At 39.1% G+C, this 24663-nt stretch overlaps 1 long non-coding RNA gene across 20 annotated transcripts in view; it reads right to left on the reverse strand.

Annotated features, from left to right (window-relative positions):
* The window catches only part of LOC106855620 (uncharacterized), a 143649-nt gene that overhangs the window by 75420 nt on the left and 43566 nt on the right, over positions 1–24663 (reverse strand). For 19 of the 20 annotated variants that reach the window (XR_015803752.1, XR_015803749.1, XR_015803751.1 and 16 more), the window contains 2 exons: positions 6772–6877; positions 5282–5433 (listed from right to left, as the gene is read on the reverse strand). This is a non-coding gene — a long non-coding RNA (uncharacterized LOC106855620). The remainder of the gene's footprint in view (positions 1–5281; positions 5434–6771; positions 6878–24663) is intronic. The other variant, XR_015803761.1, reaches the window with a different exon arrangement.

Raw genomic sequence — 24663 nt, forward strand, 5'->3', positions numbered from 1 at the left:
CCTACACCTGCTATCCTGCTACCCTTATTCCTCTCCATCCTAATGATGACTTTTCAGTCATTCTGTTTCCTTCCCTTTTAGCCTCTGTCTATAAAAAATACTTACAAAACCCTAGAAAGATGTTTTGCTTAGACCCTGGGTTAAATGTCAGCATCCACATTTATCTCCTGCAGTGAAACAGATTTTCAAAACAGCTTCTCCATTTTCCACTGCTAGTGACACCACTAGTGACAGGTTTTCAAGTGAGCACAGCATCAACCTGTTCTGCTCCAATTCTTATGACCAGATATTTGGAATAGCTCAGGGCCAATACAGTTAAGCATTTTTCAAAGTCCAGTCTTCTGTCCTGCAGTCTAAATAGGACTTCAGAATTTTTGACATTGTGACCCTAATCTTTCAGTGCCCCATTATGTCATATAAAAAAGAAGGTATTTTGTCTTCTCCCAATCTTTATATGTTCCTAAAGAATTTAGGATCTAAATATTTTACATTTATTTTACAAATAAATATAAAATTTATATACATTATATATAAATAATATATAATTAAAGAATATCTAATAAAATTTATATACATATAAAATATATAATTTATAAATATTTTATTATGCACAGCTTATCTTGAATTTTAACCTGGAACTCTTCTCATGTAGAAATACCACTGTTATGTTATGTAATGTCATGCATTATATTTATTATATTTTGCCAAAAGAGAAGACTTGACTTTTAAGACAGCACAGTTTCAGTGGAGACTAAGATTTGCAAAGTCCAGTTGCATTAAGAAACCTTCACAAAATGAAATCTAGTAAGGAAAAATTCCCACACACAGCAAGACCCTACTGAGATTTAGTTAAAATCAGTCTCTCAATTATTATGATTTTGTATGTTTGTTTGGCCTGGTTTTGCAGGAATAATCTTATTAGCCTACAAAACCTGGTGAGCAAATTGTAATTTTAATACTTTTCTCTTTCCATTGTTTTCCATTTGAAGCTGTTGCTGTGTTTTTATTTCATAGACAGTGCTACGAAGGGCAAGCAGACACAGTGGCTCAGGCAGCTGAAATTACTGAAGTATTTATTAGACCTTCCCATGGAGATCTTGTGTCTCAATATGTAACAGACTGATGATCCATGTTCTTCCTACCTTCTTTAGATTTCAGGGCTCCTCATGCACCTTTACGTCTCTCTTCCTATTATTTCTCTCTACTATTCATCCCTCTTATCCCTGGCAAGCAGAAACATCCCAGAACACATTGATCTCAACAAGCTCCCAATTAGAATCAGGGATCTATACAAAATGAACACTACCCAACACAGGATGCAAAGCAAAAAGCACATGGTATTTATCCAGCAAACAAACCCCAGCATAAGTGTTGCAAAATGATGAAATTTTACAGAGAGGTACCTCCAGAGTGCCCAGACTCAGTACCCCAGGGCAACTCAGTCTGAAATATGCAGAGGAGTTAAACACATGCTCAAATGATTCATTAACTGGAACCCATCAGGAGTTTTTCTGCTATTACCAAAAATGCCCATGCTTAAAACTGACATGGCTGTTAAGACTTGACTTCTCTTGAAGCACAGACCCTTTAGGTAATAATTATTTCACTCAACAGGCAACCCGCTCCTGGATTATTTAACTGTGCTGTATCCACCACACTAACCTAATGCCTAAACACGAATTATCTTTCAAAAATACAATCTTAAAAAAACCTTTTCTAGTTTCACTGTCAGATTCTATAAGGCATCCTTTCATTTCCAACTACCGTGAGGTATTTTCAAAACAAACAAAAACGAAGTGGCTCTTCACAACAGGTGTGTTATGCTGTAGGACTCCTTTGGAGGGAGGCTGCAAGGCTCACAGGGAGGTCGGGCAAGTTTACAGAGCAGAAATCCACTTCAGTTGCTAATGAGAAATAAACTATGCCTGGCTGCATGTTTCTCTGGGGTGGGGGAGCACCAAGAGATCACTTAGCTGAAATATGATCTACAATTTCCTTGTCCTTACACACTTCCTTAGGCATTTGGGTTTGGACAGGGCTGAGGACAGGTGCCAGTCTGAGCAGCTGGACAATCCTCCTGCTGCAGGATGAGTCCCAGCACTAAGCTCAGATGTTCCAGCCCTTCCTGAAGGCAACTCTCACTCCATGCACACTGCTGTGGAGTGAATGATCAGCAATAATTAAATAAATGCACCGTGTTACATACTGAGGCTTAACCAAATCCTGTTTCAGCCCACTGGCTCAAATTGAACAAAAAAGTTTCGCAATTTTTAAACTTTACCGTTCTAAGGAAAAAGCTAGCCCTTTTTTAAAGTTCCACCCAAAACTAAATAGCTCCAGCTATAGTTAAAGAATAATAGAGGTTTTATGAATTTTTAATGCAGTTCACTTTTATATTCCAAATTAAATTTCATACATCCAGCCAAATCAAAACTGCTCTACTGATCACCTCAAGTTCTACCAATCCATTAGCAAGTTTAATAACTTTTAATTCAACCTGTCCACCTGCACAGATGAGTCCTTAGTATTCTTAGCTAAATCATGGAGCAGAAATTATTGAATCTGTGAGAAACACACATCTGCATCTTCCCCACTCCTATCAGAATCGGATGTAAGATGAAATTCCACCAGAAAAGGTTTTTTCAAGAGGCTGACAACTGATTCTACAGATTCAGCCAAAATGCAGAATTCAGTGCATTTCTCCAGATTCTCCTCATCTCTCTGCAGAGGATACAAGAATAAAATTAGAAAAGGGGCAGGGGCCATGGCTACAGTAAGACAGCAACTTCATAGATTTGTAGGGGCCTTTGTGAACAGCCAAGGTCTTTTTTTAAATCTTTTAGGTGAGAAATTTAAGAGACTGAATCTTGTAATGTATTATACTTTTGCCAACTGAAATTTCACCCAAACACACTTGGCAATCAATTCTACCAATTACAATCCATACACAGTGCCTTGGTTGTGTAGTACAAAGGATGTAGTTACTTAGAAACATGCTTTCAGTTTCAGGGATGAAAAGCAAATCTTGATGTTTTAAGAAAACTGCTGAATTGTTTAGATTGAAGGCGAAAATTTTGCCTCCTGTCTTTATTCAAAGCAATACAGCAGTTTTCTTAAACTGCTGAAAAGAGCCCTGCATTACCAACACTGAAAACAGGCTGATATGATTTAACCAGGTGAGACTACCCTTGGAGTGTGTGGTCTGCGTGTACTGTTGCAGGCTCAGGATCATCCTAGCTGTTGTTTCTTTGTTTTTCTAAGTGTAGGGAGAGAAAAATCCAGCCCCTCTGAGGTTTGGGATCTAACACATTTTTGGATCATTTTTAACACTGATTTTCCCGTGGCTTAAATCAATCCTCCCACTATGCACAGGAGGCTATTGGGATGTGTCCTGTGAACCCCCTCCTTTTCCCCCTAGCAGACTTCTGCCTGATGAGCTCATTCTCCACTCATATCTTCTCATCCTATCTGTAGGCCAATAAGTCATAAATCTGTCCCTTCTTTCATAGCTCGTCTCATTTAATCTCATCCTGTCTCACGTCTCTTCTTGGGTGTTTTGTTGTCAGTTATGAGTCACTATAACTCAGACTTAATTCATATCTGAAACTCTCTTCCCTCCCCACATTACTGTTCAATAAATGCTACTTAGGCCCAATGAATGCCTTCAGAAAAAAAAAAAAAAAAGGAAAAAAAAGCCCCAAACAAACAATTCATATTTTTGAACATTATCAAGGAAACCAAACTTAACAGACCACAACTTCAGGCACTTTAAAAATTAAGGCTGTCTTTAATTTTTTTTCCCTCCTCGGTGTCATCATTACATTTAGGTTTTACAGCTAACATTTAACTAACCACTCCTCCCTAGTCTTCATTTTGCATCAGGAACTGCCCATGTCTGGGCTGTGTAGTAGGTGCAAAGCCATAGTTTTGAAACAAAGACATCCAAACTTCCCCACCAACTAAACAGCACCCTGACATCATGGTCACCACTCAGTGCAGAGCCAAAGCTGAAAATACAGAACCAACTCACCTTGCACTGTCTGGAACCATTGCCTTGGTTAGCAGACCCAGCAAACATCACATTCTCTATTAGTTATTTGATACTAATTCTTCCTGTGCTCAGTGCAGGGTGTTTTGGAATGACAAGAACCAGAGTTTTAAGAGTTTTGCAAAGTTTTATAATTAGGAAAAGTTCCTTTTGAAGTGCTACCATCTTCTAGAAATGCTGGCTGTGATACTGATTGTAAATTTCTCAGGTCTCAAAATTACACAAAATTTGGGAAATGGAAGCACTCCTTCTGTGAAAACAGAACCAAATTAAAAGCTGTATCTCTCAAACAAACCAACACTCATAAGTAGCTTTGTTATACCTGTAATTTGTTTAGAAAATAATGTATCATGGTAGTGTTAGAAACATGAAATATTTGCAAAACTTAATACAAAAAGCGTTAAATACATTTTTCCCTAAAGAAGGAAAGAATTCCTTTCTAAAATAGCTTGTTACTCATAGTTACCCAAATCATATGCAGTCTGAAATTTCTAAGAGGAAAATCTGACTTTTAGAGTTTTCTTATTTTGAGGAACGATCACAGTCTGAAATTCAAAGTCTATTTTCCCCATAATGATGAGTTTTCAGAACATTAGGAAGGTCAGTAATTCTGACCTAAAATATCGGATTTTGATTTGACCACCACCTTTGGTACAGAACAAGTCCATAATTTCAGCTTACAGAATGTTCTCAGGTACTATTCTTCCCACCTATTGTCAATAAAATTGGTTTAAGTCTTGTTTTTCCTGCCTTTAAATGATAACTCTTTTGAAGGAACTGCATAACTGAGTGGTAAAACATTTTTTAATGTCAAGTGCAATTATTTTTAAAAGGGTTAAAAGTAGAAATTATTTAGATGATATTTAAATTAATCTTCTTACAAGAAAACAGTATCACTCTTCAAAGTTGAATAGAAACCTTTCCTAAGTTTCCATTAGGAGATTCTGACAGCAGTTTCCTGTTCTTACAGAGAAAACTGTAGTTCTAAAGTGAGACTGAGGACGTTTCTGAAGGCTAATGAGCTGGCTCAAGGTTCTAAAACACTTGGTAGAAAACCAAGAATCTCCACCATTGACTTTACTTTTTTGGGATGCCATGACAAGGAACTACTTGCACTGGAAATCCAATGCTGAAAAAAAAAAAAAGTTGAAAAAAAAAGAGAAAAAAGGGAAAGAAGGACAAAATACTGAAAGAAAAAGTAAGGAAAAGTACTAATAATACTAAATACTATACCATCATTCACTGGTCCCACGTGTTACATCTGCATTATGTGCAGCAAAACCTGGTGCTCTGGGATTTACTATCAACTTTCCATATAACTTGTCTAAGGTTCTCTCAGATGAGGCAAACTGCATGAAGTCCCAGAAGCAGTTTGGTAGCAAAATCTGAAAGAGTACATCAACAGCATCTATGAACACACTGCCAAAACCACAGGAATGCACACATAAAAATAACAATGTGAATAAATATCTGGAAGCTGATAGACTGTGTAGTTCAGGAATTAAAATAATACCCACGGTGACTGTGCTGTTTACTTGCATCTGCTTTTCAGACAGTCTCATGTGATATAACATCCAACAAGAGTGATTTTTCACATATCAGTGATATAACCATTAAATATATACCCTTAGGAGGTACCTCTGCTTTTGTGGGTTTAAGATACTTAATTATGAACAATAGTCAATTATAATAGCTTAATCATTGCAATGAGATAACGTAAGACTGCAATGACTGTACAAATAAAATGTTTTCTCTGAATGCACCTTGCTATTTGTGTGCTCTGCAAGCACAGCTCTTACCTTTACTCCCATTAGCAGCTCATTTGCTTCCCCCAATTAATCAGCTACGAAACTGTGTACAGCCAACCTCTGCACTTACATCACCATACAAACATGTATGTAATTACTTGCTGCCATTAAGTTGTCACTTTGCACATCCATAGCATGTCTGTCATCACCTGCTCACATGGAGCATGGAAAAGGAATCACTCAAGTGCTCTCCCTGCCTCAGAGACATGGAACATAGACTCAACAGAGCTGTGTTGCTTTCTCCTAAATGTATTAATAAAACAAAAATCTATTTCCCTATTATCTGGAAAATTACATTTCTCTAGATTGTTCTTGCTTTCCAACTAGGAAGTCTCATTTCTGCACTGAGAAGAACTGCAAAAGCCTCTTTTTTTCTTTCAGCTGTATACAGGACATACACACCGCTTAAAGCTCACAAAAATCCTTGAGGCCTGGCAAGTGACACAGGACCTCTGGCATCTCCAGAAACCAAAATGAATTTCTTCCTTACTGCAGGTCTAGTCCAGGACCTAATTCCTGAGGTCACTGGGAGTGTCATAATGCCTTAGTCCATCAGAGGAGGGGCTGTTCACTCTGCTCCAGGGGATGCCAGAGAAGGATCCTCTTTCTCCACCACTTCTCAGATGGCCATCAGTGCTCTGGGCAGTAACAGATGGTAAAATCTGACCTGGCTAACAGATGTGACGGGCAGCAGAATCAACCTGTGTTGAACTTGGAGCTGCAACTCTACCTTTTCAAACCTGGCTCCATCTTCAAGCTGCATGGGGGCATTCTGACTAAACAACTTTGATCTTTCACGTGACTTTTTGTTTATTTATGTAATTTTCTCACCCATTTTGTGTGAGTTAACAAGAACTGCAGAGCACACCATGTGTGTGCACCAATTACTGGTGTAGGATATGAAAGTGCAAATACCTGAATACCTTGCAGATTAATCTCCAGTGGCTCCTCCTTGTGTGCTCTGAGTTCATTTCACCAGATTATTGCTGCTTCTTTTTAGGGGCAGCCTGAGACAGACATGCTGGAACAGCAGAAGAAAAAACCATCTGAGTTTGAATTTAGTCAGAAAACACAGAATAAACACAATAAAAGTCAAAACATCATCATTAAAGTACTGTTACCCCCTTCAGTCTATTTGACTGATAAATGTGACATACTCTGCAGAACAGATAAACAAGCAACAGCAAACAAACCACGTCGTTTCATAGGAAAGGATGCAAAATATTTGCACAGTTCCTTTAGCAATTGTTTTTGAACCCGCTCTCAACACTACTGGCACTGCTTCAAGCTTTGCTGGATTTAGTGGCTACTTTGCCAACCCTTCTCCTGCTTCTCTTCTTTACTTGAACCAGAAACGTGTTTTGGCTGGGGTACATACATAGACATGTCACTGGCTCAGGCCAACTCACCTGGAGTGTGCTCATTATAGGAAAGCTACAATCCAAACCTAAGGAAAACTTTCCATCTCTTGGTTACTCAGGAGCCAGGGACAAATGATTTCTCATCAAGGCCATATCACCTGCTACAAAACCTGGCATAAGCTTGCATTGAGTAAAGTAATGCCGCACCAGTTCATACAAGCAGAGAATTTGGGAAAATGCCGTGTGAAATTCCTCTAAATTCATCAGAATAAACACCAAAGGATTGTTTCCTTTCAAGGCTGTTAAGATAATGTGTGTTCTACCTTTGTGGAAGATTACCTGACATTAACATGAAGATAAATCAACGTAAGTACATATATACTGCAACTTGACATAGAGCTGGGTGAAAACAGAAATGTTACAGAATGCCCAGAGTATACTACATTTCACCTTCTTTGGTATTTTCCTTGATTCTGCTCATCTTTCAAAACTCCAGGCAGCCCCACCAATCAGACAGGCCAGGGGCCATATGAGGCACGAGTCCAAGTCTCCTCTAACCCCTGATTCTCCAGGTCTCTGCCTCTCCTCACCATTCTGTCCATGGCAGATTGATGTTTCACCTCATCACAGGTCAGACAGCAGCACAGAGGTCTAATTAAAATCCAGATCAGTAGCAAAAGACCCACATGCTTGTTTCCAGTTTCAAATGCTTCTTTCTCCTAAGATTTTGCCTTTCTGTGAACATAAGGCTCTACACATCCATTTCAAACAGGTTCTAAAATGCATCTACTGTGCATGTAAAGTACTTGCCATAAAGGTATTCTTTCATTAAATATCGCTGAGCTTGGGACTCTTATGAATATTGATGCAAGCCTGAGATTTTCAAAACTTGGGACAATGTGGTTTTAGAAGATAAAATCTTCCCTAACAGCAATTTCTAAAGATTTTAGGTCCCTCTGAAGATTGCTGAACCTGATCACCCAAAGTTACTCATTGTTTTCCAATATTAAGGAAAGTTATATTGTGAAAAAGGACAGAATGGCCACTATTTGGATGAGATGAAATGATTTACACACGGTAACATCCCTTAGAGTTCAAAACCATGTCCTTTCCTGGTAGGCAAATTCTGCCAGTAGCTGCAAGTATATAGTTTCACTATAGTAAACTGTAAGGCTAGAGTTTAAAATTACAGATAAAGTAAACTCTGGGCACTGAGTATCTGCAGAAGTCTAAAGCTGAGGATCTAATAATTAATCTTACCTCTATCAAGGTGCAACAAGAATAAGCTGAGAAGTACAAGAATGCCTGACAAGGCCCCAGGCTCTCTACAGCTGCAGAGGCGCCTCATTGTTCTGGAGAATTTTAAGGCTGATCTCACGTGGAGGGAACATGAGACATTTCTTTTTGCTGCCCTGCTGCTGATGCAGGTGTCTGGAAGGCATATTTACCCATGCATTTCCCTTCACACATGGCCCAGTGCTGGGTTCCCCTTTTCAGGGCTGCTCAGGCTCAGTGAGCAGTAGGTGCACAGGGAACAGGGCAGCCAAACTTCTGCTGGCTTGTGGCAGGGAAAGCCCAGGGGGAAACTCTCTTTAAAAAAAGAAATGTCCTCCTTGGAGTTCTTCCATTTCAAGCTCTGCTTTTCACAAGGAAGTATTTTAGACTTTATGACTTACTGGTGATTATTACACATTCAAACAGCAGCTGAAACTTCACCTTGCAGACTGAAGCAAATACCCAGGACAAGAAGGTTATCACTCCTTCCCCATGCTCTAACACACACTCAAGCAAAACACTGCCAAGCTGGAGGGCAGTTGCACACCTCTTTCTCTGGACTCTTTCTCTGGATTTTTCTCGATGTGTCAGTGCCTGAGTAACAAGTTTATGGGACTCTTCCTCCAAAACCAAGACAGTTTCTCTCTGAAATGTGTAAATGATATGGCACTAAGATCTTTCATTTTACATTTGCATGGTACTATGAACTCTCAGCTTTCTCCTGCTCTGACAGAAACTGCATCATTTCAGAAACTGCTTATAAATTCCCACTGAAAGCAAGTGGAACGTTCTCGCTGGCTTCAAGGAGAGCCGGAATGGCTTTTGTGTTATTTTAAAGTATAGCAAATTATATCTATTTCCTTGGACAGCATAAAATACTGTACTTGGTAGGTAAAAAACTGTTTGACTAAGAAAAAGGACCCAACATTTCTCTTTTTAGTCCTTCAAGCCTTTTCAATGCCTATGGACCTCTAGGAAGCTGTACTACTTTAACAGGAGGATGAGAAACTGGAGAAAACATAACTGAAATATGAGTAAACGACCTAATCTGCAACGCAGATCTGTAGTAAGCCTGGTTGCACTGCCAGTGAAGTCCAGGACAAGTTACATCTTCACAGCAAATAGCAGAAAGTTTTTACTCAGTATTAAAAAGCATGAGCACTTTACCAGTTCATATACTTAAAACATGTTGCCCATAATTGGGTCAAGTGAAAGTTTATGCCACATGATTTCCCCCCCCAAGTTTCCTAAAGCTCTTGCAAAGTCCAGAGCCTTCTTTCTGCATTTTCTGAGAGAGAAAAAACAGTATGAGGAATCTGGGTTGCCCTACACCTTCTTTTCTCAAGCAGAAGACAAAAGTGTCATTCTTGCTTCAAGATTAAGTTTTATTACCTGGGATACTATTGTGGCTTTCAAGTCTAATTTAATTCCCCCCAATGTCAACTGACAAAGCAAAATCTGACCTTTCTTTACACAGCCTGAAAAGAAGTATCCCTGGTAGGCTGAAGCACACAGACAGGAGCAAATACCTTTAGCTGTTCCATGATTTGCACACACACACTCTTTACAGCCTGCAGTGCCCATTTGGCAATTCTGAAAATCCAAGCCTTGCATGGTACCACTACTATTTTTACTACAATATTTGCTATTTGACTGGGGGATGAGATCCACAAGGAATACCACTTAAAAATACATTCTCACTCATAAAGTCACAATCCTACTCCATAGGCCTGTTCTCTGCCAAATGCAACTGGTCCAAGTCTGTCATCATTTGTCCCATCTGCCTTTCCAGTGACCCCGTACCGGCAACCTTATGCAGGTAAATCCACGAGGAGCTTGTTCCAGGAAGGGCCTCTAATGCTGCATGTGGAGAGGCCAGATGGGATTTGCAGCAAGCCACAGCTTGATCATCCTGACAAAATGCCACTCCTTAGCCAGCCCCTCTCCTTTAACACATGTATGGGGGGCCCAAAAAGCCCCTAAAGCAGAGGAATAGCTCTGCTTGACCTTACAGGGGCTTTAAAGGCTGTGAAAAAAATCAAATGCTACATGAATGACATCCAAGAGTCACAGGCACAGCCTTTGTTTGTGCTGAACGCAATGATGATGATGATGATTTGAAAAAGCCAAACTTTACATTAAGAATCTGACTGAAGGGATTTGGACCTGATTACAGGGTTTAAGCTAGGAGATGTTCCTTACAGTAACCCAGTCTAGCTCAATAAGACTGCCTATATCAAATCCATATTGCTATTTTTATTTCTACGGTGGAACTGCACTACCAAACAAATTGACTTGAGCTGGCCACAAATGAAAGTGCTGGCAAAACCGATTCTGAAATAATTTTAATTACATAAAATGTCTATGCTGCTCTGGCATGTTCTATCAAGAAACAGTTCACAAGGCTCTGCCTTGAAGTTTACACTTATTACTTACACATACAGAAACCACTACTTAGGAGGAACCATTCATATTTTAAATATAGGGAATTGAAGCATGGAAAAAGAATAATGTCCATCCTCTCCTAAGAAACAGTGCAAAAAACCTATGCAAAATAAATACATGATTTGTAAACTATTACCCATTGAACTTTTATTTTCAGTTAGACATTTCTTTCCTAATCCTTTTAGGACTAGAATATCATTAGTCTAATTGAAGACTATGTGCCTTTATTTCCCCCTTCCCCTTGGAGCAAGGCCACAAAAATCAGCGTGTGTTCATCCTGCAAATCAGTCTCTGGGAGCAGTGTGCTTTCCTCAGCAGCTGCATGCTGGCTTCATCACTGAGCTCCACTCAGCTGCTTTGCTACTTGCCACTGAAATGCAGCACGTCAATCACTTGCAGTGCTCACGAGAATTAGCACAAGTCTAATTAGAAACTAAACACTGTGTTATCTGCAATGATTTGGAGATGGAGTAAGCTGATACGTGTTTTAGGAACCTTTCTTGCTGCACAGTAGTTCATGATAACACCCACCTCACAGCCCATTAGCGAATCAAAATATTATACTGTATAAATACTACTCTGCTCTTTTCCTCTTTACAGAAGCCCCAGGTCTCAGAAGCCTCCATTACTGAGCACATGTGACTTGGTTATATTGGAACATTGTAAGAAATGGAAAGCAGCCCTGACTGTCCAAAACCAGCAAAATGAAAGCCAGTATACTGTGTACTTTGGTCCTGTCTCTAGAGAAGTAGACCCAGCTAGCCTCCAGACATTTTACACTGCAATACCTATTGGCAGAACCAAAGAAACTCTACACTGCATGACGCTGTGCATGGACTGTCAGTCCTGTGCTGGGCTGAACCCTCTCACTCACTCTTTCCTAGAGAAAACAATGTAATCCACTATAAATCCAGACAACACTACTTCTAGCTTCAGCCTGGAATCCAAACATGAGTAGGGGGAAACCTGGCAAAGAGCTGAAGCCAGAGATGTACATGTTTAATAGCAAGAGAAGGATGGGAAGGGATATGCAGCTGTTTTGCTGCACGGTTGCTCCAAGGGGGAACTGGAGAGCACAAACCAGGTTCTCACTTCGAGCTGAGATAAACATTTACAAGCCATTCATTTTAAACAGGAAGGCATAACATTAGGACACGACCTTTATTTCAGTGTGAAGGCAAGCCATCCCAGCTCACTGCACTGTAGACATGCAGGAGAGGAGAGATCCACACTGTTCCACTGCTCTGTTATTGCAGACATCCAGGAGAGATCCACACTGTTCCACTCTTCTGTTATTACAGGTGGGCTGGATTTTAGATTCAACGAGGAAGGTGCAATTTTATGGCTCTGTGGAAAAATCTTTAAAATGCTGGCGGGTAGATGTCTAATGATGCCAGACTGGTGCTGCAAAACATCATATGCAGATAAAGCACTGAAGAAAGAAAACGTCTGCGTGCCAATGAATGAGCATTTAGGCAAATAATTCTAAACTGTGCATGCAGATTTGGTGTCATTACACTATTACAGATGCCTACCCTGCTTTTCTTCTTTTAAAAGGGTGCAATTCTGATGCTTTATCATTAGCTTTCTAGCTGGAAGCCGATAGAACTTGAAAGACAGCAACAAAAGACACTGGAAGATTAATTTACAGAGAAAATGTGCAGATTTTGAAAAGCCACAATCTAATTGTAGCTTGAAAGATGAAACAGAGTTCTTGTTTGTATCACATCCCCCACGCTTCCCATATGGATGTATATGTGCAGACAATTTTTTTACTGTGGGCAACTATCAGATATCACTTTGTATTAATTAGGAAGTTGATATTTATAGCAATTTCTTATAAAAATTGAAGTAGGTCAAAGACTGAAAGGTGGCAAGTTTGTGCTTTTGTATCCCAGCCAGGGACAGTTTAATAGGTGGGTCTCCTGCACAAAACTGAATGCTTCAAAACCTTTGAAAGGGCTATCAGCAAGTTTTCTAGATTAGCTCTTCAAAACTTCAACATTCTTCATTCTTTCCAGAATGACCAGTGATTTTTAAACCTTGGCTCACAATCTTTAAAAAAAAATGTAATATCCATACAAGCCACAATAGAATCTAGGAATTCTGCAGGAAAAAAAAATCCAAAACAAACAAAACTGTACAAATATATTAAATGTAAAATTCTCCCCTGTTGTGAAACTGGCTTCTTATCACTAAAAGCCTTAAGTGGACCCTCAGCCCTAGCTTACAGTTCCTCTCAATCAGGAGGAGACAGAGGAACCCCTCCAGAGGTTTAGTTCAGAGAATCAAAGCTCTGGAATGTAAAATTCTGAAAGCTTGAGAACATTTTTTTTGAAGAAGCACCAGATACAGCCATGACTTGGAAATATAAACTGTGCCCAACTGGAAAAGGTCTTTTGCATTATTTAATAACCCGAAAAGAAGCTAATGCTGTATTTAATTTTTGAAAACTGCAAACACTTCTTAGTGAAAAGGAGTTTTTCAGGAGATATAGCTGTCTCATACTTCTGGTGAGACAGGTATGCTGTGCTTTGTGAGGTTCTAGCATTTTCAGATAGGCCACTCGCACAAATGTGATTTTTACTAGAAAGTTTTTTTCCATTCTGAAATACTTTTATTGCCATTGGGTTTTCCTCAATAATAACATGTGCAAAACAAATATTTCCTGTGACTCTAGGAACTGCTTCAGACACTGAGAGTGGAACTGCAATCCATATCCATAATACACTCCATTGATATATTGGATCCAAAAGCATAGAAGAACTTGAAAATCAAAGCTAGTGCTACTCTCTCATCAGATCAAAAGCAAATAATTAGGAACATGTTTTAGTTCACCTGGCTGGCACCCCATTGAAAAATGGGGTACAGATTCTTAACTTCAAACAAAACTCAGTTTTAAACAATTCTGAGCAGGCACAGGAATTAGCTGGGAGCTTCTGTTGATTTTCAGTTGACTTCCAACTGAGAACATGCAAGAAGTGAAACGACCAGGCTGGCCATGTCCTACCCATGAGCTTCTGAAAAGAGCATATTTTTATATACAGTTCTAGTAAGGAAAAAACAAAAGACAAAAATCCAAATTTAAAGCAATACTCGACTGCTGGGAACCTATTTGTAAGCATTATGTCAGCAATTATATCAGCATTAACTTATGATAAAAAACTCAGGAAAAAGTGAGATGAAAAGACAGAAATAAAGACTTTGGGAAACACATAAAACTCACAAAGCTTTCCTTACTCAAAGAATGGTGCTGGCTGGCATTGCCAACCTCTGCAGTGGCTCTGGAATGTGTCTGATTTTGCTGTAAAATTCTGATTTTAGTTTTTTTTCGTGAAATTTACTGTTCCTGTTTAAAGGGGTTTTAGTCCTAAGAGATTCATCTTCTGTTTATATGCAGATGAAAATAATCTAACTTGAGATGGTTGGAATCATAAAAAGAGCCCAGAGAGAGTTAAAAAAGGGAGTGCCTCTTTAGTGCAGAAGACTAGTATAGTCCATCTGCAGTTTACCAAAGCAGTAGGATCTTAGTACAAGGTGCATAAAGCTGGATGTTCTTTTCATTCTAGGCTGGCTTTCAGATTATAAACATTGTGAACTCATTTTTTTCTGAGAATAAATGGCCACAGATCCAGGCCAGTCTGGTCACGTGGAAAGCAGCACAGGGCAAGACTCAAAAATGAGAATTTCAGTTAAGAGTCAAAATACATTAAAAAAATTTATTTAAAAAAAAAGTTCATACCTACACTACATAATGCATATAAGTATGTTTTAGATTGTCCTGTACTTCTGGTAATAACTGTGGTTATTGCACAGAGAACAGTAATTTGTCCAAACCAAACCATAAATAATTAAGGCCAGGATTTTGACATCGGATCTGTGTGGGTGGATTTTTGCACCCCCGCGGATTCAATGGCAGGATCAAAGATTAGGAAAGCCAGAAATACACTCAGAATGTGAATATTGCTCAAGTGCATCACCTGGCACTTCCAGTGCAGGGAAGGGTCTGCTTTCAAGGGCTTGGGACAGACATTTACAGAGTGGCAAATGATGACATTCTTGTCCCACCCTGCCCAAAGCAGCCAATTCCTACCCCATCCACCTCTTCCAGTTACGAGTTAGAGCTAGGAAAACACAGAGCTGGTGCTTGGAGTTTCACTTCTGACTATTCCAATAAAATAAATTTAGCCTAAACCCCTCCTCTCAAGCTATATATCAAGCTTATATTATAGGCTTTTTTTTTTTTTTTTTACTTCCTGAAAAATAGTATTCATTTTTATTTCAGCTGTTCTGAAATAAAAAACAGAAAAAAAACCCAGAATAAAATAAAATAAAAAAACCAGAAAAAAACAACACTGATTGCTGGTGTTTATGGTGTGGGGCAGGGATGGACCTGCTGCTCCTGCTGAGGAAGTTGTAGATGGCTGTCACATAAAAAATGATGCTATCAAATACCCTGGTTTCCCTTGAGAAAAGAAAACTTTTTGTGTAACATTTGGGAATCTTCACTTAAATCTTCATCAAAACACAGCACCCATTCATACGGAATAAAAGGGAAAATACTATGGCTGACATTAAGGACAGAATCAGCCCAGATGATGTTCCCCAATTGCCTTAATTTGTGGGAGAAATTCAAAGCTTATCAAAAATTCAGTTGATTTCCATGGAAACAGGATTTTAACTTGTGAATCAAAACTGCACTAGGGCCAAAATGCCAAACACAAATTATAAAAATATTTTTCCACATTGGGATTCTCAAAATAAGAGGCAAATAGTTAAACAGAATAGAAATAATGAATTCACAAGGGACTAATTTTTCATCATCCACACTATCTTTTTTTGTATAGCACACATATACCTATATATGCCTTTGTTTTGAATCTTTTGAATACTAAATGCCCTAATAGTAAAATATTAACATATTTTTATGGTTTTAATATCTCTAATAACTTAAGAGCAAAAAGTATGTAGAGAAGACACATCAGCGTTTAGTTCAGCATCTCACAATCCAGTCACAATCTGGACTTAAACTTTGCTTAAACTGTTTATGGAAACAGCTAAATATATTTTTACTGAGTATCCCAGTGGAATCATTATCAATAGCATTCTCTGCTTCAGAATTATCACTTCACCTAAATACCCACAAAAAATGGACGATTATTCCCCTGGAACTCGTTGGGAGTATATGATTTCTCTAAGCAAACAAGGGTCACTGTTGTACTTGCAGTAACTCAGGCTCTTGCAATAAATACTTGTTGTAACATTTAACATTGGCAGTTACAAAGCTATGTAAAAAGTAGATTATTTTGTATTTTTCAGTATTTCAGTGTAGGAGGTTTTACAGTCCTCTTTCAGTTTACATAATTTTTCATAATCTACAAAACAAACATGAAAGTGCAAATATCCAGTTCAGCCCAAGGATACAGAGAAGCATGTGGTGTTCTGCATTATACCAAAGCTGCTGAATTTTTTAACATCTGATTGTCTAGGAAGAGCTTTTTCAAATCATATAACTTGGAGAAATTTTAAATTCTCTATAAAGAGAATGTTAAGTGTTAAGGCTCCGACACAGCTCAGATTTTAAATTTGTGAAAATAAGAGAAAAAGTTTAGCAACATTGTTTTTCAGCTCTTAAAATAGTGAACAAATTTCCTTCCAAACTGAAGAGTAACAGAAAACCCAAAAACAACAAACAAACAAACAAACAAACAAAGATAATCTAATTTCAATTACTAGGAGTCCTTCCATTCCATCCTATGACAATTTTATCCGGCACATAGGTGGTGGTTTGTTAATATGCTTTTTAAATTCCAAATATCTTTACTATTTGATCAGATCTTCAAGATAGTTGAATATTTATCCATTAATTCTTCAGCTTTATGCCTTATTTTCCTTTTAAATAAATAGCATGCACTGCAGATACATATTGAAATATATAAGATACTTCAGAACTGTGTATTTCTTCTGCTGGGGTTTATTTATTCTTTCTACATAACCCCGTGTCTAAGAAACCTTCAAAGCATTCTCAAAATAAAACAGTGATGTTACATATAACTTTTTAAGCCAAGGAATCATGGTTTCCTAAAGATAGCTTCTAATGAAAGCCAGGGGTTTTTTTACACCACCTTTACTGATGCAATTATATTTAATCACTGTTAAGAGTCAAGATTTTTAGCAGCTAGATGAAGTATACTGGATTAGCTTAATAGCCATATCTTTCTCAGACTTTCTAAAACCTGTTTTTCTTTCCATTCAAGCAGAGAGCGAGAGGATTGGAAACTTCCAGTGATTCTTTTGTAGGCTAAAGTGGTTTAACTCTGCTCATATAAGAAGACAACTCTAATTCTCACGGGTCAAGAAAGAGAACAAACAAAAACTACATTCCCTCTCTACATTAGCCAGAAGCACATATTGTCAGAATGAAAACAGGACAGAAAACGTTAGCTGCTGTACCAAAATATACAGGCATAAAATAAAATCCTTCAGGAAATTTGAGACCCAAATCTTTTCAAAGTTTTATGAAAAAGAGAGCTCATGCATCTAGAGCTAAACTGGATGAATCCATCACTTGACTCAATACCCCAAGGAAAATGTGGCACATAGTATATTAAGTTAATAAAAAACAAACAAATGTACAGCTAATAAGTCTGAAAATTCAAACCTTAAGTTCCTCATTATAAAAGCCACAAGTGACTTTCTAAGTAGGACTACCCAAACCACTATTCTGAGTCCCCAGGGACAATCAGTTTTCCTTCTCATCTTCTTTGCTGGTTTTGTACTGATGTATAAAAGTTTAGTTGTCTGGGGCTCAACCACTTTCAGGCAGCTTTGAGCAGTCACCAGCCTAGTGATGAGATGACCATACGTGATGAAAGGACAAGGTTAACTCACAGTTTCGGAGTTAGTGTTGGTGTTTCATGTGCCACATGATGAATAACAACATGAGAGGCCCCTATTCTTCTGAAATATAATTGGCTTTTCTTTAGAGAACGGTGTAGAGAAACACAAAAAACCGGGGTAACATTCAGGTCACGCTCAGACAGATTGACTTCCTGGTGCCTCTTTCAAACCTTATCTTCCTCCTTCTCCTCTCTTGGAAATGCAAATGGATCACCCCAACTTTCCTTTTCACAGTTGTTCTTTCCATGCAAACATTTGGTGACAAACTAAAGATTGCCAACCCAGAAACCCATAAAGGCTGGCTCTTTGATTCCATTTTCCTTCAGACATGCTAAGCTCCAGAACAGCCTGTTGCTTCGTCCACCTCACCAATGCCCCATCACTGCCCCTTGGTTTCCTCCTGCATCCCTGCCAAGGAGGGGGGAGCCTGCCCAGCCAGACAGTGCCACTGCCCACTGCTGAACAGAACCCTCGTGGCTCCCTTCCCACCAGTCCCAAATCTTACTTCACTTTTGTGCATTGCTCACAGATTCATCCCTCTCTTCCCCTCTCCTGGACTCTGCAGTGTCCTGCAAAAGTGGCTGTTGTTTTGCTTCTTTTCCTGGACAGTTCAGCTGCTCTTATTCTTTAATTCATTCCTTTAGGGTTAGATGTTTTTTTCTCAGCAATTCCTCCTGTAAACTGGAATCACATGTCCCACAAATGATCCTGTCTCTAATTAGGAGATCTTTTATGTCTCTAACATACATGTGCACGCCAGAATTTTCCACCACACAATGCAGGCATCTATCCTCTTTTCTGCTTCTTGCTTTTGGGATTTAGAGAAAAGTATCCCTCTGCTACCTCCTGTACATTTTCCTCAAATATTTTTCCCAGCTGTTCCAGGGTTTGTGTATTCATTCCTGGCAATTTTATTTCACTCTTTCATTTTGTCTGGTGAAAGCATAAGAAAGCTCTACCTTCATCTTGTCATTTTTGTCCCCTTTGTTAGGCTCATACACAGACACAGCTTTTCCACATGGGCCTGAAATCCTCACCTGGCAGTTTTGCATTCTGAGGAGTCTGATTCCTTGCAGGGGGTTACTCTGCCTACTTCTAGGTGCCCTTAATCAGATTTTTTTTCTCTCTGGATCTCTCAGCCTTCCTGATGGTTACCACACTTCCATGCACACCATGCTAGGTAAATAACATGAGGGCTCCATATTTTTGCAGCAAACTTTAATATGGATATTCAGAGAGCTTTCCTACCCATAACATGTGTATATCTCAGTTGGGTATGATGACAGTAAAATATCCAGTGTTTCAAACTATACTCCTCTTTCTAAGTTCCAGTTGGGCTCCCACAGTCACTGTGACAGGAGTTTGCTCTCACAAGTTTGGCAGATGCTTCCAAATCTCTTCAAGTCCATCCTGTCTAAGTAGTGATTTTTTTTTTCCTAGACTTCGAATAGCCATGTTTAAGAAAACTATCATATTCTCTAATGGCAAATGTCCTACAAAGATGTGATGGTGTCAGTCAGTCCCAACTGCAGATAAACTTTTCTTGTTTGAAAAATTCTGGAGGCAATGCTGGACCCCACCAAATCACCTGGCAAAACAACTTCTCTCTTCTGCAGCACAGCTCCTTGACTCTGCAGCAAACACAACCTGTCTCTCCATTAATTCATGCCTCTAATAACCGCTAAGCTCCATAAGCTGAAGGGAAGTTATGTTTTAATCATGTACATAAGCTCTGATAAATAGTCAGAGGCTGTGCTCTGGGAAGACGCTCAACCCCCCTTGATGTCCTTGGTGCTGGGAGGGGGCTTGGAAGGTGGGAGCTCCTCACTGTCCCAGGCTGAGAAGCTCCACTGAGTCTCCAGCACAGATGCACCTGCCTGAGCCATCCGGGTGCTCTCTAACCCTGCACCCTCAACTCAGGGCTGGAGGAGGCCAGAAAGGATTCCCAGGACAGGCAGCGTGTCCAGGCAGGTCCAAGGGGCTGCCACAAATTAACACCAAGCCACACCACCAAATGACACTCACATCCAGGAGAGCAAAGTGCTGGGATTCAATCTGCTGCTGCCCCTCTTGAAGCCTCAGTGAGAGCAAATTTTAATAGCCGAGTTCTAAGATTTGGGACTGGTGCAGGCCTTTCTTTTTGCAAATGCAATTTTAAGGCTCGATTTAATTGTTGCTAAAAATAAGGTAATAGAAGGGTTCCGGTCTTGCACTATAATGAACTGCAGGCTCAATTGTTTGAAGAAGGAAAATTGCATTGATGAGACTGGATCAAAGACAAACAAAAAAATCAGTTATTTCCTCTTGAGGGTAAAAATTTGAGAGGCTCACGCTTTTTCAAGCAGCCCTTACTGTGGTTTAGAGGCAGAGAGATCTTGTAGTCAGATTTGATTTATTAACAAAACAACAAGAAAAAAAAAAAAAAAAAGAAGTGGGCACATGAAGACTCCAGTGTCAGAGAAGACTCAAAGAAAACCAAATGTAGCAGTTCCTATTACAAAGTGGAACATGTGCCCAAGCTTGCTTTGTTTCAGAAATGAGCTGCAATGCAGACAAGGGAATGGCATTTGCAACAGCTACGACTGCCTGCCATCCCCAGGCAGGAAACCTCCTGCTAAACTTCAGAGGCACCACCATTTTTAATTCCTTGCCAACATATACACTTGTCATGACTGTTGGGATGCCAACCATTTCATGAGAGAATCCAAACAGCAAGAATTTTTAATCCAGGGAATATTCAGAGCAAGTTATGTCAGTTGCTATGCCTATTCCAGAGTCTGAGAATAATACATGGCACAGCACTTACAATTAAATCTACATACACTTAAAAATATTTAGTCTTTCATGTCTTTTTAAACTGATTGTTTATTGTAGCCAGTTTACTAAATCTGAATTTTGTGGACACACTATTTCCTTATTAAAAAATAAGAAAAAAGGAAAGGAAGAAAGGAAGAAAGGAAGAAAGGAAGAAAGGAAGAAAGGAAGAAAGGAAGACAGGAAGACAGGAAGACAGGAAGAAAGGAAGAAAGGAAGAAAGGAAGAAAGGAAGAAAGGAAGAAAGGAAGAAAGGAAGAAAGGAAGAGAGGGCAGAGAGGCCGGGTAATTGCTTGAATCCAGGCTGTATGAAACCTATTTTATAGATGCATGTCCTGATTGCATCAACCAGCTCAGGAGGCCTAAAGTTGCCTGTGATTTGTGAAGCTCTTCCAAAGACAGATGAGTGATCACATTTATTGATTGATCATGTCAGGTTGCTACACCATATCTAGAAATGTGAGAAATATATACTGGACTTTCTTTAAGCTACTATCCTATAAGCAGTATTTGTAGTAATGCTGCATGAACTTATGAATTTAAGGCAGTCTGTGTGGCTGTGACCAGCAGCTCCACATTTACACTGAAAACAACATGTCTTTAAAACTTACTTTTCAACAACAGTGTGCACTCTGGAGTTTTCACAGAGCACAAGCAGTTTCCTCCCATAAAAAGCAACAACAAAAAAATTTAAATCTTCAACCAAATATAAGAATCACATCCTGAGTATTGCATTACTAGGTTTAATCAAAGAATACCAGATATTACTGCAAAAGGGCTTCACTACCTTCCTTTAGCATTCCAGCTTTTCCTATTCTGCTACCTGTCTCAAGAATTGATACAATCCCCTGACAGACACATTGGGCTGGAAGTGCCTGAAGTCCTTGAAAATGTGAGACAAGGGAGACAGAGACCTCGGAACTGGTCAGGTTTTACTCAGCATCTGAACTGGGTTTCTTAAAAGTCAATGTCCCCCATCTCAGGCCACCTGAAGACAGAGAAGGGACAGGAAAAGGGGAAATGACTTCACACTGACAGAGGGCAGGGTTAGATGGGATATTGGGAAGAAATTCTTCCCTGTGAGGCCCTGGCACAGGTTGCCTAGAGAAGCTGTGGCTGCCCCTGGATCCCTGGAAGTGTTCCAGGCCAGGCTGGATGGGGCTTGGAATAATCTGGGATAGTGGAAGGTGTCCCTGCTCATGGTAGGAAGTGAAACTGAATGGTCTTTAAGGTCCTTTCCAACACAACCCATTCCATGTTCTGTGATCCCGTGATTTAATCTAAAGGAAAATTTAAAGACTGACTAGAGGTGTCCTGAAATTGTCCTGTTGAAAACAGCACACCTTTTCCCAGTCAGTTTAACAGGCACTGATTCCAGTTCCAAGCAATGTGGGTGTGTGGGTCATCTCCTGGGAATTCTTCAACCTGCTAGGCAAGGGATGCTCAGGAATGGGCACTCACCACACCTGATGAGGATACAGGCATTTCCAGACACCCCTTTTCCATCCAGAGCAGGTTTGTAAAGTAGGTGGGCAAACCCACCCATCTCATTTCATCACCTACAGAGAAATTATGCTTCTGGGTGCTGTAAATACAGGAATATTACCTTATTTGATGTCTATCTATCTCAGTTTTGCTTTAGTTGGGTATGGAGCTTCCAGGTATAAGAATTCACATATGCTAATCATTGTTTATTTAAAAATTTGGTTGAAGTGATTACTAATTACAAGTTATTGGAAATAGCAAAATAATATTATGAGACTATGAAAGTACTTGGTAACCTGTGTGGAAATTAAAAATAATATGATATTTAAGAAAAATTAAGAACATGACCTATAACAAAATCTTCAAGAAAGATCATGGCTTGCCCAAAATACTCTAAATTAACATTACTCCTGTTCTACCTCTCTCCTGGTTACTCAGAGAGTTTAAGCATCCTCTTATCCTATTTCTTGCCAGATCTTTTTGTTCCTTAAAATCTTAAAATAATTTTTTTTCCAATCTTTGATAGAGCTTTTTCTCACAGGACCTCCTGCACAGGAATCCTGTACAGAGACAAAGAGCCACATACTGAAAACCACTGCTGTGTTTAACTAAAGCTGTCGGAGCTTTTTAAAGCCCATCAGAAACAGGACTGAATTCTAAAGAACATGCACTCATCTCGTGATTATTTTTCAGCTGGAGATTGAATCAGCCAGCTGACTGCACAAATGAAGATTTTCTTTAGAGAAGAAAAAGGTTATAGTTAAAGCACAAAGTTCTCAGAATTAAAAGATGCCAAAGGAAAGGCTGTCCTCTGCTCAGGAAAAGTGAACTGTTATGACTGAACTTGCCTATGGCAGCAAATCTGAATAATATACTCAGCACTGAAAGTACACCCCAAATATTTTAAGTTTGGCAATATTCTAAGGAACAGATAACGACAGTTAGAGGCAATCAGGCTCTCCCACAATTAACTTCCCTTGTTTTACTACTCTCATTTTAGTTGGAGAATGTCAATAGCTTTACAATTATCTAACTTTAGGATATGTATTAATCTTTATGTTACATACTGTATTTCTACCCCAGCACATTCCTTCTCTGGGAAAAATACAAGAAGAAAAAAGGATTATCAGTCATTTCCTGTGGGTTGGAAAGAAATCCAGCTTGAAAGGCTTGCAAGAGCAATTTAATATTGGAGCAACTGCACTGTCCATTCTCTGTATTCATTGCTCACCAGCTGAGTGAAGATTGCTCATGTACAAGGGCATCTGCTTTTCACAGGTGGGTCTGACAAGCTCAAATTATTCAATTTCTTGTGGAATTACAAAGAAAACTGCAGCTGAGAAAAAAATAATCCCACACAACCAAACCTCTTTCTTCACCTGAACATGTCTAAATTAACTTCCAAGCAATTTAACAAGCATGGGGTCAGCCTTTCCTCTCAGCTATTATTTATTGTACACACTGATGATGTTCTGACTATATTTTAATTATTTGTGACAATATAATTGGGTATTACCTGATTTTATTGTTAACTGGATTTCTTCCTCAAAAAATGAACTTCGGCCTCCAGAGACTTTAATCTTAACAAGACTTCATATATTAGAGTTCTTGGAATAAACCACTTCCTTAAAAATACATGAGGATCAAGTTTTAGAAGATTTTAATTTCGTTTCTGATCTTGCAATTTATTCTGAGGTCTAGTCCTAAAGAGCTACATGTTTTACTAGACTTGGATATGTCAGAGGTAGCAGTAATAACTCACTGTTTTCTTTATAAGAACAATCACCTCTTAACCAGACTGATGTTTTTTCTTTCTCTCCATTTTAAAAAAGAAGATTCTTATGATAGTTGTGTTTTAAATTCCATATAAAATATATGGACACACAAATCTCAGCTTTTAAACACTGCTGTCATTAATTAAAGACATAAACGATGACAAAGATCATCAAACTGGTAACATTTCCTCAACAGAAGCCATCCCTCTAGATAATTGTTAAAGGCCTCAAAACTCCTGACCCCCAAGTACCTTTTCATCAGATGCACAGCCCCAAATGGTGTCCCCAGGTGTTGCAGAGATAAATGGGCTTCACAGACAATAAACACAAGCTGGTTTGGACCAAGCTGTGAGAGGAATCAAATCATAGATTCTCTAAGGGCCCTTAGAGAAACAGTGTTGTGGCAACTCTCACACACCAGTGACCCCCCAAGACTGACATTTCAGCTCATCTCAACTGCCTCAGAGCTGACATAAAAAATGTACAACCCCTGAAGTTAAAAGGTCTGCCACATACAGGGCTCTGCCCTCAGACACAGGCAATCCAAACCACTTTACATATTTATATACATGTATGCATGAACACACAGGTTTCCTATGCAAAACAAAATAATATCATTCTGTGCCAGGATTCCTGGGCAGCTTTTTCATGTGCTTGATGTAATCCCCAGTTGGGCCATGCAGGCTCCAGATCAGCACGATGGATTCCTCAGCCAAATGGTAATTTACAGTAGTCATTTCCAGAAATAGGAC

This window comes from Sturnus vulgaris, chromosome 5, assembly GCF_052056855.1.
Source record: "Sturnus vulgaris isolate bStuVul1 chromosome 5, bStuVul1.hap1, whole genome shotgun sequence".
Taxonomy (NCBI): Eukaryota; Metazoa; Chordata; class Aves; order Passeriformes; family Sturnidae; genus Sturnus; species Sturnus vulgaris.